Source organism: Symphalangus syndactylus, chromosome 3 (assembly GCF_028878055.3).
Source record: "Symphalangus syndactylus isolate Jambi chromosome 3, NHGRI_mSymSyn1-v2.1_pri, whole genome shotgun sequence".
Classification (NCBI taxonomy): domain Eukaryota; kingdom Metazoa; phylum Chordata; class Mammalia; order Primates; family Hylobatidae; genus Symphalangus; species Symphalangus syndactylus.
This window is the reverse complement of record NC_072425.2, coordinates 64,907,040-64,923,777: the sequence shown is the minus strand read 5'-3', so window position 1 is coordinate 64,923,777 and position 16,738 is coordinate 64,907,040. Positions and strand designations below refer to the sequence as shown.

Sequence of the window (16,738 nt, the reverse complement as noted above, 5' to 3'; positions counted from 1 at the left end):
AATAATAAAATAACAATAGTATTTTTTTCTGTATGTATGTATTATTTTTTCACATGGCTACTAAAGTTGTTAGAACATAAATATACATTGACTTGTTTGGACGTAAGCATTTAATAAACAATTGTTAGGTATATATTTTGCTCTGGGGTCACCATGAACTGAAAAAGTTTGGGAACTTCTGCTCTAAAAGGTCCTAGCATTGATATTGTGGTAATTTGAAACGTTTGAGTCTCCACAAATAACTTCTATGGAATACCTGCTTGTTTTATACCAGATTATTGATGCCCCAACCCATCTTATTATTTAAAAAGTTGGACAACAGCAGGGAATGAAAATCTACTTAGAAATACCAGTGCTAAATGATTAAATGGCCTCCAACCTAAACTTGAATAGATTCCTTGTTTACATGATGGTTGTAAAGCTTGTTAAAGAATTGATCCTTTTTTTGAAGCCATATACTGAAGAGCTCTTATTCTATTTTAAAGCAAAGTACAAGAACCCTCTAGCCTTAGCATTCCTGACCTTGCCAAAATGCATCAGCAAGTGAACATCAATGGTGCCCCTCACAATCATCTCTCAGTGAGGGGTGTTTCCAAGCAAGCATCTTCAGGTAAAAATTTTCATTACTTTACACTTTTTCTTGGAAACCAGGTTTCCAGGATCCCAAGTATGATTACAATGTCATGATGAAACCCATGGGAAGAGGTCACGTATCGGTTTTATGCATCACTATCAAAGCCAAAGGAAGTGATTTTGGACTTTCTGGTGTAATATTAATAATCAGTTTCTTGATTACGTAACACATTGAAATGCCTGAAATGCCCCTAATTTGATTTAAAATTTCCCCTATTACAATCACACTTATGTACCAGTTGGTTGCAATACATGTTCTATAGGTAGTGATCAATTTTGATCATGTTTATCTTTTGACTTTCTAATCTAACTTTACACACCTTTGTCTTTTGCTAAAAGTGACCTCAAATATATTGAGAAAAAGTAGAGTAATAAATTCTGGTAAAAAAAAATTATGGTGAAGCTTATTTGGACTTTCTTGAAGCAATTTAGCAATTTTGCCAACAACATTAATTTCACGTCATTCAACATGTTCCTACATGTTCAGTAATAGTAGCTAGTAGCTGAACTGTGGGACAACTTTTCGAGACCTGTCTTAATTATCTCCATCCACAATTAGCTAATGACCAACAGACAAATAAGAATGTATCCTAGATGTTCCTTTGCCTGTAGCTAGTCTTCATTCATTATACCCTAAGAGGTTTTCCTTGTTAAAAGCCATGTGGCTGGAACAGATGGTCTGTGTGTGTTAACTCCATCTTCATCAGCATTGAGGACATTTCTGTTGGGGTGACTTGACAGTAGCAGAGTCTTCAGGAGTCTTTACAGCCATCTGGCATTGATTTTTCAGCTATAACCCCTGAGGTTTCATGACTATGTCAACATGAAGGAAGTAATAAGTCTCTGGCCACTGCAGTTGCTGAAGTGAGTGACCAAAAACTTCTATGCCTACTAATGTAATGCAGAGATAATACTTTTTTTTTTTTTTTTTTGAGACAGAGTCTTGCTTTGTCACCCACAATGGAATGCAGTGGCATGATCTTGACTCACTGCAATTTCCACCTCCGGATTCAAGCAATTCTCCTGTCTCAGCCTCCTGAGTAGCTGGGATTATAAGTACATGCCACCATGCCCAGCTAATTTTTGTATTTTTAGTAGAGACGAGCTTTCACCATATTGGTCAGGCTGGTCTCAAACTCCTGACCTCAGGTGATCCACCTGCCTCAGCCTTCCAAAGTGGGATTACAGGCGTGAGCTGCCACGCCCAGCCAGAGATAATCTTGAAATTGGTGCTGTCTCCTTAATAGTCAAAATATTATGAGATTAAACTGAGAGCTTGTTTTATATTAATAGTTAACATCTAAACCCAAAAGACCTAAGTGCAACTGTAGCCCTTGAACTTCATAGCAGTGAAAGCTTGAGTAAACTACAAATATCCTGGACCTCAGTTTTATTGCATGTAAAACAGGAATAATATAAACACTTAAATCACAGAATGATTGGGAGACTAAATTCAAAAGTGATATTCAAATGAGTTATAATTATGTGAGGGGGAAAGTGAGTAATCTGTTTGATTTTAGCATTTTATTGTGTTTAAGTTTCTGTTAGTATTTGAATGATTGTGAGTTACTAGTATAATTGTAATAGCTCAAGAACATTTTTGCAGTAGTAAAATCTTCTGTGGAAGGCAGACTTGTTTGCCACTTCCTTAACCCAACAGGCAAGTATGCATTTCCTTAAAAGTACCTTGGTAACATGGAACAAAAAGTTACTTTTTAGAGTGCCTCAAATACTTCATTCTTCTCATGAAGCTTTCGTTCATGACAGTGCTATCATAACTTAACCTTCTTTTCTTCTAACCCAAAAAATTTGACTTCTGGAAAAATCTCTTCTCAATTTAAATTCCAATTTTTACTTCTATCTTTTTTTCTCAAAAGCTGGGAGATTTTATTTTTTTTTAGCTTTGTGTTTTCCTTAGTTGCTCTTAATTTGGTTTCATGCATAAAATATTCTGAAAATCACTTTCTTGATGAACATTAGTAAACATAAACAAAGAGGGAAACATCCTGAATACTCAGAATTTCCTCCTTCCACTGCCTTCCTCTTAGACAAACCACCCAGAGACAGATAGCTGCCTTATATAATTTCGGTAGAAAATGTCCAACCCTTATATTTTTTTAATTGCCTCAAGATTGACTCAGTCTGAGGCCTGCTTTGGATGCCACAGCAAACCATTCTGTTCCTGTCAGGATCTGGAAGAAAGGGGGCTTTTCCTGCCTGTCAGTTAATCCAAATCACTTGAATTACATTCTTCTCTTATTGCTGACTCTGCCTGGCAGATGCAAAGACATTGATAAGGACTGATCTCCTGCAATTGAATGAAATGAAGGTGCTTCTGTACTCTTAACATCAGCTTGGGCCCACTTTAGCTTTTGATTTAGTTTTAAGGAATGGTCCCTCTTTTGCCATCACTGTGTCAGAGTTTATTTTATTTTAAAATTTCTATCATAAAGAATTTCCTAACGGCACTTGTATTGGCCAAATACTAAATAATTATTTAAGACAAGCCTTACATACAAAAAACAAGGATGTGTAGGGTTTTGAGTTTTCCCCCCGCCCCCCCCCCCACGATGCCCAAGCAGTTTGAGATACTGCTCATGTGACCATCTTGTACCAGTTTGCTTGGGACTATCTCTGTTTTAGCACCGAAAGACCAGCAACCCAAGGAACCCCTCAGTCGTGGGCAAACTGGGAGAGTTGGTCATCGTAGCACCACTGAACAGTGCAATTGATTTGGGCGATATTCTCCTTCTTTGAGATCGTAACTTTCCCTGAAATTGTTTCTACACAAAGCTCCTTTCATAGACATGAGCTCTGTATTCTGTAAGTTCAACTTGTTTAATAGTGACTTGAGGGCCGGGCACAGTGGCTCACCCCTATAATCCCAGCACTTTGGGAAGCCGAGGCGGGCGGATCACGAGATCAGGAGATAGAGACCATCCTGGCTAACACGGTGAAACCCCGTCTCTACTAAAAATACCAACAATTAGCCGGGCGTGGTGGTGGCGCCTGTAGTCCCAGCTACTCGGGAGGCTGAGGCAGGAGAATGGCGTGAACCCAGGAGGCGGAGCTTGCAGTGAGCCAAGATCTCGCCACTGCACTACAGCCTCGACGACAGAGCGAGACTCCATCTCAAAAAGAAAAAAAAAAAAAAAAGTGACTTGAGGTCAGAGAACTCATTTTATAAATGAAGTGCCCCCTTCATTTATAAAATGCTCTCTTTTTTCTAATTCTGAGCATCCTATTTTCATCTCTTTCCTTGTTGTATTCATTTATAAGCTTTGCTTGAAATCTGTTTTTATGAATTAATTTGATTGGTTTTAACTTAAGAAGTCAGTTCAAAGAGGAATAATAAATAATGCTATTTAAAATAATAACTACAGGAATGACCGGTGCGCGGCGCGCCGCGCCCGGAACCAGCAATGCGGCAAAGGGGTCCTGCACGTACCCGCGCGCGGCCAGGGAACGCTTGCTGAGGGCGCTGCTGTCGTTGGTGCTCTGTACCGCGCCTGCCCGACGCTCGCGGCTCCGGGGGCCCATGGCCAGAAGAGACTCAGGAATGGCAGTCTATTACGGTTGTGAGCCGCCCCTTGGTTAGCACAGTACACACCTCACGGACCTCGGTAGGGGGAAAAGCCACCCATGCTCCTGGACTTCCCCTTCCGCCGGCACTTGTGCGTCACTTCCTGGAAGAGCGCATCTCGCCAACCAGAATTGAGGAGGGTGTAGCCAGTGCTAAGTTCGCTTGTGGCTGACCTTTGTTTTGAATGTCCTGAGTTCCGTTTGCCCCAGAATACGGTCCGCTACCGCTGTGGCATGAGTGTTAGGGAAGGCGGGTTGTCACGTTTCTACAAGCCTTCCAGTCAAAAGGGAAACCTTGCCTAAGTCCTCGTAGTTGAGAAATCTCTAAGAGGTGGAAGCAAATACTGCACATGCGTGTTGGTCCCGTGAGGGAAACCAGCCAGTGGAGAGGGAGAGGTTGAAGGAACAGAAAAATGAGAAGATAACTCACTGTAGGCTGAAGTGGGAGGATCGCTTGAGACTGCAGCAAGCTGTGATCGTGACACTGCACTCCAGCCTGGGCAACAAAGTAAGATCCTGTCTCAAAAGAAAAAAAAAAAGGGTGAAGCTGAACTCAGATCTACACATACAACTAATCTTACCAAAATGTATGGAAGTAAAGCAATCTGAAGGAAATTCAGTACCATACAGTTTACTGACTGAAATACATCATATTGCTCATACCAAGAGTAAGAGTGGAGAAGAACCATTTTTTTTTCCTGCTAAAATGATAGAGGCAGAAGAGCAACAGCCTTGCAAAACAGACTTCTATTTTGAATTGCCAAAAGTGATGTTTCCAGATGTTTCAAACTATTCATCAGCTTACTAGTAGCCCTGAAGATATACTAATGGTCACAAAAGATGTCATAAAAGAATTTGCAGATGACGGCGTCAAGTACCTGGAACTAAGGAGCACACCCAGAAGAGAAAATGCTACCAGAATGACTAAAAAGACTTAAGTGGAATCTATACTTAAAGGTATAAAACAGTCCAAACAAGAAAACTTAGACATTGATGTTAGGTATTTGATAGCAGTTGACAGGAGAGGTGGCCCTTTAGTAGCCAAGGAGACTGTAAAATTTGCCGAGGAGTTCTTCCTTTCTACTGAGGGTACAGTTCTTGGCCTTGACCTCAGTGGAGACCCTACTATTCCAAACCAAAAAAAAGAAACACAAATACTCCTGGATCTGCTTCCTGACAGAATCGGGCATGGAACATTTCTGTGAGGGAGGATCCCTGGATCTGGTGGACTTTGTGAGGCAACATCGGATACCACTGGAACTCTGTTTGACCTCAAACGTCAAAAGTCAGACAGTTCCATCTTATGACCAGCACCATTTCGGATTCTGGTACAGCATTGCCCATCCTTCTGTGATCTGTACTGATGATAAGGGTGTTTTTGCAACACACCTTTCTCAAGAGTACCAGCTGGCAGCTGAAACATTTAATTTGACCCAGTCTCAGGTGTGGGATCTGTCTTATGAATCCATCAACTACATCTTTGCTTCTGACAGCACCAGATCTGAACTGAGGAAGAAATGGAATCACCTGAAGCCCAGAGTGTTACATTTTTAAGCTATAATGAGGTGAACTACTTCTGAGTATGTGTTGCAATCAAGGTCCTGCCATATCCCACTTAGTAAAACAGTCCACCACTCCTTTGAAGCATAGCAGCCAAGTTCCTTGGGCTCTATCACCAGCACCTTACACATGGCAGGTACTCAGCAAATATGTGTCTTCAACTGACTCACAAGCTCTCAGGTGCTTACTGGGTGGGACTTGACTGTTCTTGCTAATTAAATCCCCATTCCACCAGTGACTATTGTGACTCAGCAGTCCTTCCCTATTAGTGATCATAAAATTTCAAGGAAATCAAAGTTTCTCATCAGGAAATATTTTGTAATTACTAGTATAAAGTTAGGAAAGTGGGGAAATTAGGTTACTGCCGAGACCTTTAGGCCTTCTAAACAGCTTTATATTTTATTGTGCATACTTTAATCAGACTCCCTTCACTTGCTTTAAGTTTTTAAAAGTATTCCCCAGCCGGATGTGGTGGCTCATGCCTATAATCCCAGCACTTTGGGAGGCCAAAGTGGGCAGATTGCTTGATCCTAGGAGTTCAATAGCAGCCTAGGCAACATGGAGAAACCCTGTCTCTACAAAAACAAAACAAAACAAAAAACCCAGAAATTAGCCAGGCACAGTGGTGCACGCCTATAGTCCTAGCCACCAGAGAGGCTGAGGTGGGAGGAGACCTGAGTCCAGGGATGTTCGAGGCTGCAGTGAGCTGTGATGCTACAGCACTCCAGCCTGGGCAACAGAATGAGACCCTGTTTCAAAAAAAAAAAAAAAAGTATTCTCCAAGATGCCAAGACCATTGACACCAGTCCACATTGTATACCAGAGATTTATGTGAATGCCTAGGGATGACCCTAGTGACAGATAAAGCTGGGTCCTGAGATCTGGTTTTGCCCTCTTTATGATTGTCCCATCAGTACTAGAAAGAGATTGAAGTCATTGCTCCAATTTTGGAAGAGGAGAGAATAACTGGCTGAGAGGTGAGAAAGACAGAAATAGCTGCAGCTTTCTTTTTTTTTTTTTTCAACAGAGGCTCTCGCTCTGTTCCCGAGGCTGGAGTGCAGTGACATGATCACAGATCACTGCAGCTTTCAGTTTTAAACAGCTTCTATTACATTTTCTTTGTGGAAGCTGTATTTCCACCTTAGTACTCACTTTCTGCTCGGTCTAAAAGATACCTCTAGTAGTGGCAACACTGTGTTAAGTAGAGTTCATTGGGTCTCTTGTAACCCTACCCCTACATAATGGACCACTGGTGCAGGCTTACATAAACACACATACTGTGGCCACTTCCGCTGAAGACAAGGGACAAACTAAGTTCTGAAAGGTAAACAAACAAACAAACAAAAAACAAAAACAAAATTATTAGATACCAAGTTATGCTTGAATTGCTTTGCTCTTTAGAATGTGTATTTTCCCCTGGTATCAGAAGAAGTTAGGGCTGATGACACCCCTAATTTAAATTACTAAGGGTTTCTGATAGGTTTTCTGTCTTTCTGTGATATCGTAAAGTATTTATTTGGTCTTTGACCCTGTTTCCTGGCATACTGCTCCTAAAATCCTTAGTGTCTCCAGAGTGATGGCTTTTTGTATCTAATGAGTTGACTGCTGGCTGGCAGCCCCTAGGGGCTGGTCACTGGAAGGACAAAAGCGTGATTAGAGTTGGGACTTTCAGTCCTCCCCCAAACTCTTGGGAGAAGGGCTGAAGGTTAAATTGATCACCAGTGACCAGTGGTAATCATACCTTCATAATGAAGCCTCCATAAAACTCCAAAAGAACAGATTTCGGAGCACTTCCAGGTAACTGAACATGTGGAGGTGCTGTACCTGAAGAGGGTGCTGTACCTGAAGAGGGTATAGAAGCTCCCTGTCCCTTCCCACATGCCTTGCTCTATCCATTTCTTCATCTCTATCCTTTGTACTGTCCTTTATAATAAACCAGTGAACCTAAAAAAAATGAAATAAAATAAAATAATAACTACAGATTTCTCTCATAGTGGAGTTATGGATGATTTTATTTTCTTCTTTTCTAAATCACACTGTGCATGTATTTTTTACCAAAATATCTCCTAAAATCCATTTATAATTAGATTTTAAATAATTTAAATTAAATTGAATGTATAATCCATCTATAGGAATTCATCATTTCTGGTTAGCACTGCCCATGGGAACACACATAAGAAATTATCTAGATCTTTTGTCCAGAAAAACATCATGCCAGAAAAAAAAAGACAGTGGTCTGGGTCCAAGAAATAAAGTAGAAAAGTTGGAGAATTGTGAAGCAAGTCAACCATGTGACAAGCTGCCAGGATCAGTTGAAGAATGAATGAGATTCAGTAATAAGATGACCAGAGGCAAAGTAGATTTGGGGTGAATAAAAGAGAATATCAGGAAAATAAGTATCAGAATGTTTTATTGGACCAGCGAAATTTTCATTCATTTATTTGTTCATTTATTCACTGAAAAATATTTAGTGCATGCTGTCTATGTGCCAGCATTTATATTATTAACCAAAGGTATAAGAAAATCATTGCCCTTTGGGAACCTATATTCTAGTGTGGTAGTGATAATATCTACCAATATTAATATAGTAAGTATATAGTATTTTTTAGAATGGAAAGTATTCTGAGTAGAAACAGAGTAGGCTTAGAGGCATCGGGAATACAGACAGGGTGGGTAGAAGAAGGATTGTAATATTAAAATGCAGAGCAGTGAAAGATTCAACCAGTAAAAGTTCTTAGAAGGGACCAACATTACCTGTAGAAAACAGTGAATGAAAACAATGGCTTTGTAAAAATGTGCTGGGATTCAGAACGCTATTTGACATGTGACCTGTGAGACTTGGTAGTATGAAAAAGGGACAATGTGTTAATGTCAACTGGATCCTGCCCAGTTTGGGCCTCTTTACCTTCAAATTTGTCTGTTCCTGTTTGCCTTTACTACAGATGAGATGAGCAAGGCAGAGGTGCTAATAGTTTCTAAAGTATTATGGTTGGGAACTACAGAAAAGCTGTTTTGTGTGGGCTACCATTGTCCAGCAAATATTTCCTATTGTGATTGGGGGTGAGACACAACCCATTAAGGCTTCCTAATGGTGCAACTAGATAAGAGAGAAGTTTCTATCGGTATCCTTTTCTCTGATACCAAATGCTGCTGAAAAATATTTTTAGTATTTTGACTAATGATTGACCTTGTTGTATATGTGACTACATTTATGTGTTATAGAAGAGAATGATAGACTTTAAAAGATTTTGAACTACGTAGATAAATGAAGCCATTAAGCCAGTAATAACAGGAAAGCCCTTTGGGGAGGAAATGTTATATTGCCAGTAACCCAACATCCTCTAATGTACAATATTTAGTTTCCTTTTTTAAAATTCACTCTTTGACAGAGTAAAACTCAGTTCTGCAAGAAGTGCAGAAAAGATAAGTGTCAATGGATGAATGAATCAATGAAAACAGAGGTGAATGTAATAATAACTACAAATCCTCATGCACTGTGAAAACTTAGTCATATATCTACTGTTGCTTTTTATTGAGAAAACTAAGTCTCCCAGAGGAGAAACATTATATAAATTGTACTGTTTAAAAATTGCTGTGTTCATTATGAGGAGCTTAATTATGGTCATCACTTACCAAAAAGAAAATCAAAGTCTTGTCGAAGAATTCATAATAATGAATGTTTCTCATTAAAAATTAATGAACAAATGGCTTGTTCTGAAGGTATGGAGGCTGTGGGAATATCATAATTTTCCTTTCTTATTTAAAAGAATTAATATTCGTGCAAATTAGATCCAAATTACTACAGTTTAGGTGGTTACTTAGTACTATAGAATATAGATTTGTTTATTACCATGGAAGCCAATTACATTTGTCAACACAGGCTAGATTATGTTATGATAAACCTTGAAATCTCAGTGGTTTAATAAAACAAAGCTTTCTTGCTCATGTAAAAAGCAGTGTAAGACAGAATGCCCCCTCAAAGCAGCTCTCCTCTATACGGGGACTCCACAAGCTGTGCTGCTTTCATTTTATACCTTGGCCATTTCAACTTTCAGGATCACTGTGGAACAAAGAGAGGTAAAAGGTGCATCAGCTCTTGAATGCTTCAGCCTGAAGTAGCACACATCACTTCTGTTCGCAGCCCAGTGCCACCTGGTTTCAACGAACACAGCTGGGATATGTGAGCGAGCAGATGGATATTCAGTGAATAATAATGTGCCTACAACAGCAGGATCAAAACCAAAAGAAAAGTATTGGTGAAAGACATATAACCTACTAGGTAGGTACTGCTAGGATTGTTTGCATAACACTGGAAGAAAGAAAAGAGAATATTTCAACACACAACCAAAATCAGCTCTGTACCTTGAAACAATAAAGTAATTCATGAATCCATCAGTTACTAATATAATTGCCACTGGATCCATGTGACTGTAAAGGTACTGCAGTAATTGTTCACAGCCAGAGAGGGATCGAACCATCAGTGCAAAAGACATTTCTCTAAGGAAATCCATCTCTCTAAGGAAAAGGGAAGGAGTTGGTTCCTTGATTGTGGGGCTATAAATATCAGAGGCAAAGCCCCATTCTTCAGATGGATGTACTATTCTGTTAAAGTTGAGGAATGCTCTCTCTTCGCTAGATTAATAAGGAAGAGAGTGCCTTGACTGGAAAGAAAAAGCTCTCCATTCTGAAGTCTTGTTTGAGAATGCACACAATTTAACTTCACTTTCTTCTTCATCCCTAGGCTAAAATAGCAAATAAATGAAGGACTGGGTTAATTAAATGCATATTTTAACAGCATTTATCTGGCATTGATTGGCTGAGGCCACTTACAGTAAAGCGTGGAATAGTTAATACAAGTGTTGGCCGTCTCCTAAAGGAGGTGACCTCAAGGTTATATAATTGTAGCGGTAATTTATTTAGCTTAAAATGAATGTGTTCTCAATTAGGTTGGTAGGCATTATAATAACACAAGAGGGATTTATATTTGCTTATGTCTAGGCTATGAGGGTTTCGTTATTGGATTTGTTTGCCTATATTTAGTCCTCCAATTCATGATTCCTCACAGTTAAGAGCAGGAAGTTTGTTCATGCTGATTAATAAGGGCCCAGTCCTAATGTTGCAGATAGTTACCTAATCCCGACGGAGGCAGCAAAGGAGCAGACACATAGCACAGATGCCAGGAGACAGGATTATCTGGTGGGTTCTGCTCATGGGAACTGTTCCTCCCCCAATACAGATCCATCAGTGCCTTAAATTTGCCCCAAAAATTGGTGCTTTATATGAAAATATTCTACCAATGGGGCACTTCTGAGTTTATCACAGGATTTATCATGCTGGAATTAATACTTTTTATCTATATCACAATTCTTTTAATCTGGTGGTCAAAAAAATGGTAATTCATGATGTTCTTTGGTTGAATTTGAACTCCTGACTTCTTTTAGATAGGAGAACTAAAATGCCTTTACCATTCCTTGGTCAGATGTAGTAAAGACATTTTTAAAAATAAACATGTGAATGGATGATTCTTTACCCACCCTATCTACCCGGACCTCTGTGAATATTTGCTTATTTGCACACATGCTAAGTGTGCAATTAGTCATTCTGTATGAACAAATGTAATTATTATTATTATTATTATTTTCATTTATTTACAAGCTTGTCAGAGATGGGGAGCGTCGGTCAATCACAAGGCCAACAGAGCCTGCACTGGAAGTCCAGGGCTCAGCCAGTAGATGTCTCTCTTAGACTCACTACAGTGAAATGTTCATGCCCCCTTGGGAGGATGCCAGCCCTTTGGGGCTCAGTGTAGCCTGTTTGCTACATCTATATTTTTGTCCAAAATTTTAAAACTATAAAAAGAAAATCTGGCACTAGTTGTACCATACTTGTGTTCCAGTTTATACTGTCAACTTCAGAGCCTAGTTTCTATTTAGATCACCCAGTGAGATTCAAGGGCTCACTCGTTCTCCTGACGGAGAGAGGGTTACTCTCCCCTTTACCTCCCACTACATAAAATATAACCCTATGTGCAACCTCCCTTCTCCAGGGAAACTGAAGCTAACACTCACCTCATTGTCTGCTGAGAGGCCATCTGCTTTGCTATGCAGGCTTTCACCAGAACAAATTTATGGTCTTTGGGAATAATAGGGAGCTTTTTTGTGTGTGTGATCTCTTATGCAACAGATTCAAGTAAGTGATCAAATCTGTGAAATGTGCTGGAGATGAAAACTGTCACCAGAGCAAGAAGGAAGGTGTATAGATGTGTTCTTGAAAGCAAAGAGTGCTCGCTACCAACTCATTTTTGTTTGATGTACTTCAGTGGCTTTGCAACCTACAGAAGCAGTTTCTTCAGGTATCAGTCAGAAGAGGATACAAAGCTTTTATATTTAAAGGTTATATAACCAAGTCACAATTACAAATCTTCTAATCTTAGGAAACACTGTCCAGTGGAAGGAAAATTGGCCCAGACATTAGGAGACCTGTGTTCTACTGCCAATTCCTTCTTTCATTCTCTGTGTGATTTTGAGTTACTTAACTTCTATGATCCTGTTTATTTCTCTGTGATAGGAGATAATGAGACTTACTTGTCAGATTGTCCTGAGGCTTAAATATGATAATGTATATATAATCCTCCTGAATCATATTAAGTTACTATTTATTCCTTTTCTCCTCCTTCTTTTCTCATTGATCAAATCAACAGGAAGGCTAAGATGCATTTTTTAAAAAATTGATAAGGGACTTAAGTAGCTAAAATAAAGCTTTGTGGTTATTAAAGCGTATCAGAGATTTTTATTTACTGGGCTCTATAACACCCTCTCCATTCCTTTGAACACAGGACACGTGTTCAGAGTCAGAAGAAACAATGCAGGTCCTGTTCTGTCGGATTGTTCCCATATTCTTTGGCTTGAAAGCTATTGATTAAGCTATGTTTTCTTAGCTATCAGGTTGTGAGAGACGAAGAAGGACATTTGCACCAATAAATATAAACTATCAGAAGCAGACTATGGATAACTTCTCTAAGAGCCATCCTTTCACCATTGGTTTGTGTGTGGGTTTATTGAGAATCTGCTTTCCTCTTGGCCCTCTGCTGATGGGAAGAAGTCTCTCAGGTTCCTATTGTCAGGGCATCACTCAGTAGCCTGGGGAGAACATCTCTAGAAGAATATCTCAATGCTAACTGATAAATTGCATGCTAGATAGGAGTTGAACAATGAGAATACATGGACACGGGGAGAGAATCATCACACACCAGGGCCTTTCAGGGGGTGGGGGGATAAGGGGAGGGAGAACATTAGGACAAATACCTAATGCATGCAGGGCTGAAAGCCTAGATGACGGGTTGATAGGTGCAGCAAACCACCATGGATGGCACATGTATACGTATGTAAAAAACCCGCACATTCTGCACATGTATCCCAGAACTTAGGGTAAAATTTAAAAATAATAATAATATAAAATAACTTTAAAGAGAATCCAAATGAGGGAATTCTGCATGCTCAAAATAATGACAGGAGTGTGTGGGCTGGAGGACGTTCAAAAAAGAAACTAATATTGATAAAAGGAAAAAAGGCTGGACAATAAATGAAGGAAGAGAGGATGACATTTTAGGTACTGAGAATAAGAAGGGCAAAGGAAGACAAACTTTCTGGAGGAAGTGGAAAAATTCTCCCCTGCTTCACTGAAAGAGAGTATACTGAAGTTTTGAGTGTATTCACGCCAAACAGATGTGAAGAGAAAATGCAAATCCTTTACTTCCTAAAGTTGCTATGGCCATCATGAGTAGCAAGGGGAGACTACTCCTGTGCAATCCAATATTTCTTTAGATTTGACTCAAGCACCTTAAGGTTGTTGGTCAGTCTTAAAGAATGTGCTTCCTTTTCTTCATTCTCTCTTTTACTGGCCTCTGATGCAGGGTAACTTTCCTCTACCAGAGGACTTTTGATTTTAATCCAGCCTCCCCTTTCTCTTAAAGGACAAACCAAACTTGTCAATCTGTCCAATAAAGCTCTGAAGATAGAGAGGCAGCAAACAGATAAGACCCTAGCCCTCTACTGCCTCAGTTTCCTGTTGCTCTTTCTCAAATCACTAGGCTGGGAAAAGGTCTTGCCTGAGGTGCTCACATTTTTTTTTCCTTTACAAAAGGACATCCATACTCCCTGTTTTCACAAAAATATATGTGTTCATAAAATGTGGTGGGAGAAAACTGACTTACCCATCAAAGGATATAAATTGAGAGATTGTTCAAATATATTATATATATTTCAAAACCATGCAAATAAAAGAGAGTTCTTATATGTGTGACTTCGAAACACTTTTAAAAATTCCTTTTTCAGTATTGCAAGGGCCAAGGTCATGTTTGCATTTTGTTCACATTTCAAATAATCAGCCTATAGTCAGGATACTTCGATTTTCATTGTTTTAAGGTTTTGGCTCCAGAACAAAAGACGGGAATGTGTCCGGAGTTGATTCCTTCCCGTGGGTTTGTAGTCTTGCCGACTTCAAGAATGGAGCCACGGACCTTCAGGGTGAGTGTTACAGCTCTTAAAGATGGCAAGGACCCAAAGAGCAAGCAGCAGCAAGATTTATTGTGAAGAGCGAAAGAACACAGCTCCCACAACATGGAAGGGGACCTGAGCGGTTCCTGCTGCTGGCTGAGGTGTCCAGAGTTTATTCCCTTATTTGTCCCCACCCATGTCCTGCTGATTGGTCCATTTTACAGGGTTCTGATTCGTCCATTTTACAAACCTCTAGCTAGCTACAGAGTGCTGATTGCCGCGTTTTTACACAGCACTGATTGGTGCATTTTACAAACCTCTTGTAAGACAGAAAAGTTCTCCAGGTCCCCACTCGACCCAGGAAGTCCAGCTGGCTTCACCTCTCAGGAACAGGCTCATATTCTAATGAAACATGTATGTCTCTTCAGCAGTGATGAAATTGCCATATAAAATGCACACCTGACAATTAGAATAGCACCAAACATTTGAATCCATTCGATGCTAAGGCTTTTTCTCAATATCCAATTTGTAATGCTTATGAGTCAGGTCAAATGGAAACATTGCACAAAATATCATGACTATAACCACAGCCACTTGGAAATTAATAACTTTTTTTAAAAAAAGAAGTTTCTGGAAAGGAAAACCTTTAGAAAAGATGTGGCTCTGAAGCATTTATCCTCTAAGTCTGTAATTGGGCTGATCAGTGGAGTTTAGCTCCATGAAAGTGAAGGCTTTCCCCAGAAGATGATGGAGACTGGCCTTGTCCTGCAGCTGTTTCATAAAGGCCTAGAATAAATTTCAATTTCAATAACTTCATTGGCATGACAGGGGAGACATGTTTTGTAAAGGTCAATATAACTGAAGGCCTGTCTAAGAATTGGTCTCTCCCTGTCCATATTTCGACTATGTAACAGCTAAGGCCGAGGCTGGCACTTTTTTCCCTACCTTCTTACCCTCCACCCTTTCTAATTTTTCTACAAGGAGTGTGTTTGGGAAAGGTAAGGGATTTCAGAAAATATGCTACTTTTAAATGTCTCCAGTTGTTGGACTTTTGCCAAGTATTGTGGTCATTGAGCTTGAAACTGATAAATCTGCAGAGAGCTTATAAACTGACCTTTTGGAAAAACAAGCTAGGATATTTGTAAAATGTTTCTTTTCTGGCACAGCAAGTGGGAATATTTCTACATTTGTGACCATTGCCCATTTGAAGACCTTAAATGAATGGTCATGTCAGGATTGGAACCTGCTATGGTGCAAAAAAAGAAAAGGTCAAGAAATATATTTACACCGGCCAGGTGCAGTGGCTCACACCTTAATCCTAACCCTTTGGGAGGCTGAGGCAGGCAGATTGCTTGAGCCCAGGAGGTCAAGACCAGCCTGGATAACATGGTGAAACCCTGTCTCTACAAAAAAAAATAGAAAAAAGCCAACATAATAGGACACACTTGTGGTCCCAGCTACTCAGCAAGCTGAAGTGGAAGGATCACTTGACCCCGGGAGGTGGAGGTTACAGTGAGCCAAGATCACACCACTGCACTCCAGCCTGGGTAACAGAGCCATACCGTATCTGAAGAAAAAAAAAAAAAAAAAATATATATATATATATATATGTATGTGTGTGTGTGTGTATAGATATATATATATATCGCTTACCTACAATGTGTTCAGGAAGTCTGGAAACATAGGTGAATTACATATACTGCCTTCAAGGACATCTCCAAACTGTAAGATGAATAAATAATATGAAATAATATTAATATATCCTTGCTAATGTCAGCAATTCTTATAATATTATTAACATAGATAATATCATTTTCACCTATGTTTACAGACTTTCTGGGCACCCCACACAATATGACCCCAAATGTAATTTTTAACATGTGTATATATGTTATATATTTAAAACACCAGAAAAATATACAGCAAAATTTCAACAGTGGTTTTCTCTGTGATGTGAACTTATGTAGCATTTTAATTTTCTTCTTTATGTATCTGATCTTTCCGGTGTTTCTAATATGAGCATGTGTTACTTTTGTATTGAGAAAAAATTAACAATAAAAAACAACAGAATGCAACAAAATAAATTGTGTGTCCACACCATTACTGTACAATGCACTGGTAGGTAAACTATACCATAGACATGTTTAGATACTTGGAATAATGGTTGTGAGGCCCACGCTTTGAAGATACATGGCATGTTATAAGAATTTAGAGAGGAAAGAAGTGAAGGGAAAAGAGGAGTAGCAAGAAATATCAGAAAGTCCAAATGTCTGTCTCCTAAGGCATTTATAAGAACCTCTGTGCAATCATTTTCTCTTCATGGGAAAGGAAAGAATGTGATAGAGTGGTTTCTTCATCTTTGATTTCTTCTGTTTTCTTTGACTATATCACCAAAAGCCTTCTGGAAACACACTTAAAGATCCATATATATTTAAATTAAATAGAACATGCTCTTGAGACATTACCAG

General features: G+C 39.3%; 1 long non-coding RNA gene and 1 pseudogene across 2 annotated transcripts in view; one reads left to right on the top strand and one right to left on the bottom strand.

Moving 5' to 3' along the window:
* The window catches only part of LOC134736301 (uncharacterized), a 90,788-nt gene extending 86,405 nt beyond the window's left edge, over nucleotides 1-4,383 (bottom strand). For both annotated transcript variants that reach the window (XR_010120229.1, XR_010120228.1), the window contains exon 1: nucleotides 4,082-4,383. This is a non-coding gene — a long non-coding RNA (uncharacterized lncRNA). The remainder of the gene's footprint in view (nucleotides 1-4,081) is intronic.
* A 290-nt stretch (nucleotides 4,384-4,673) lies between these two features.
* LOC129479288 (adenosine deaminase-like protein) lies at nucleotides 4,674-6,014 on the top strand (annotated as a pseudogene).
* Nucleotides 6,015-16,738: the final 10,724 nt, after the last annotated feature.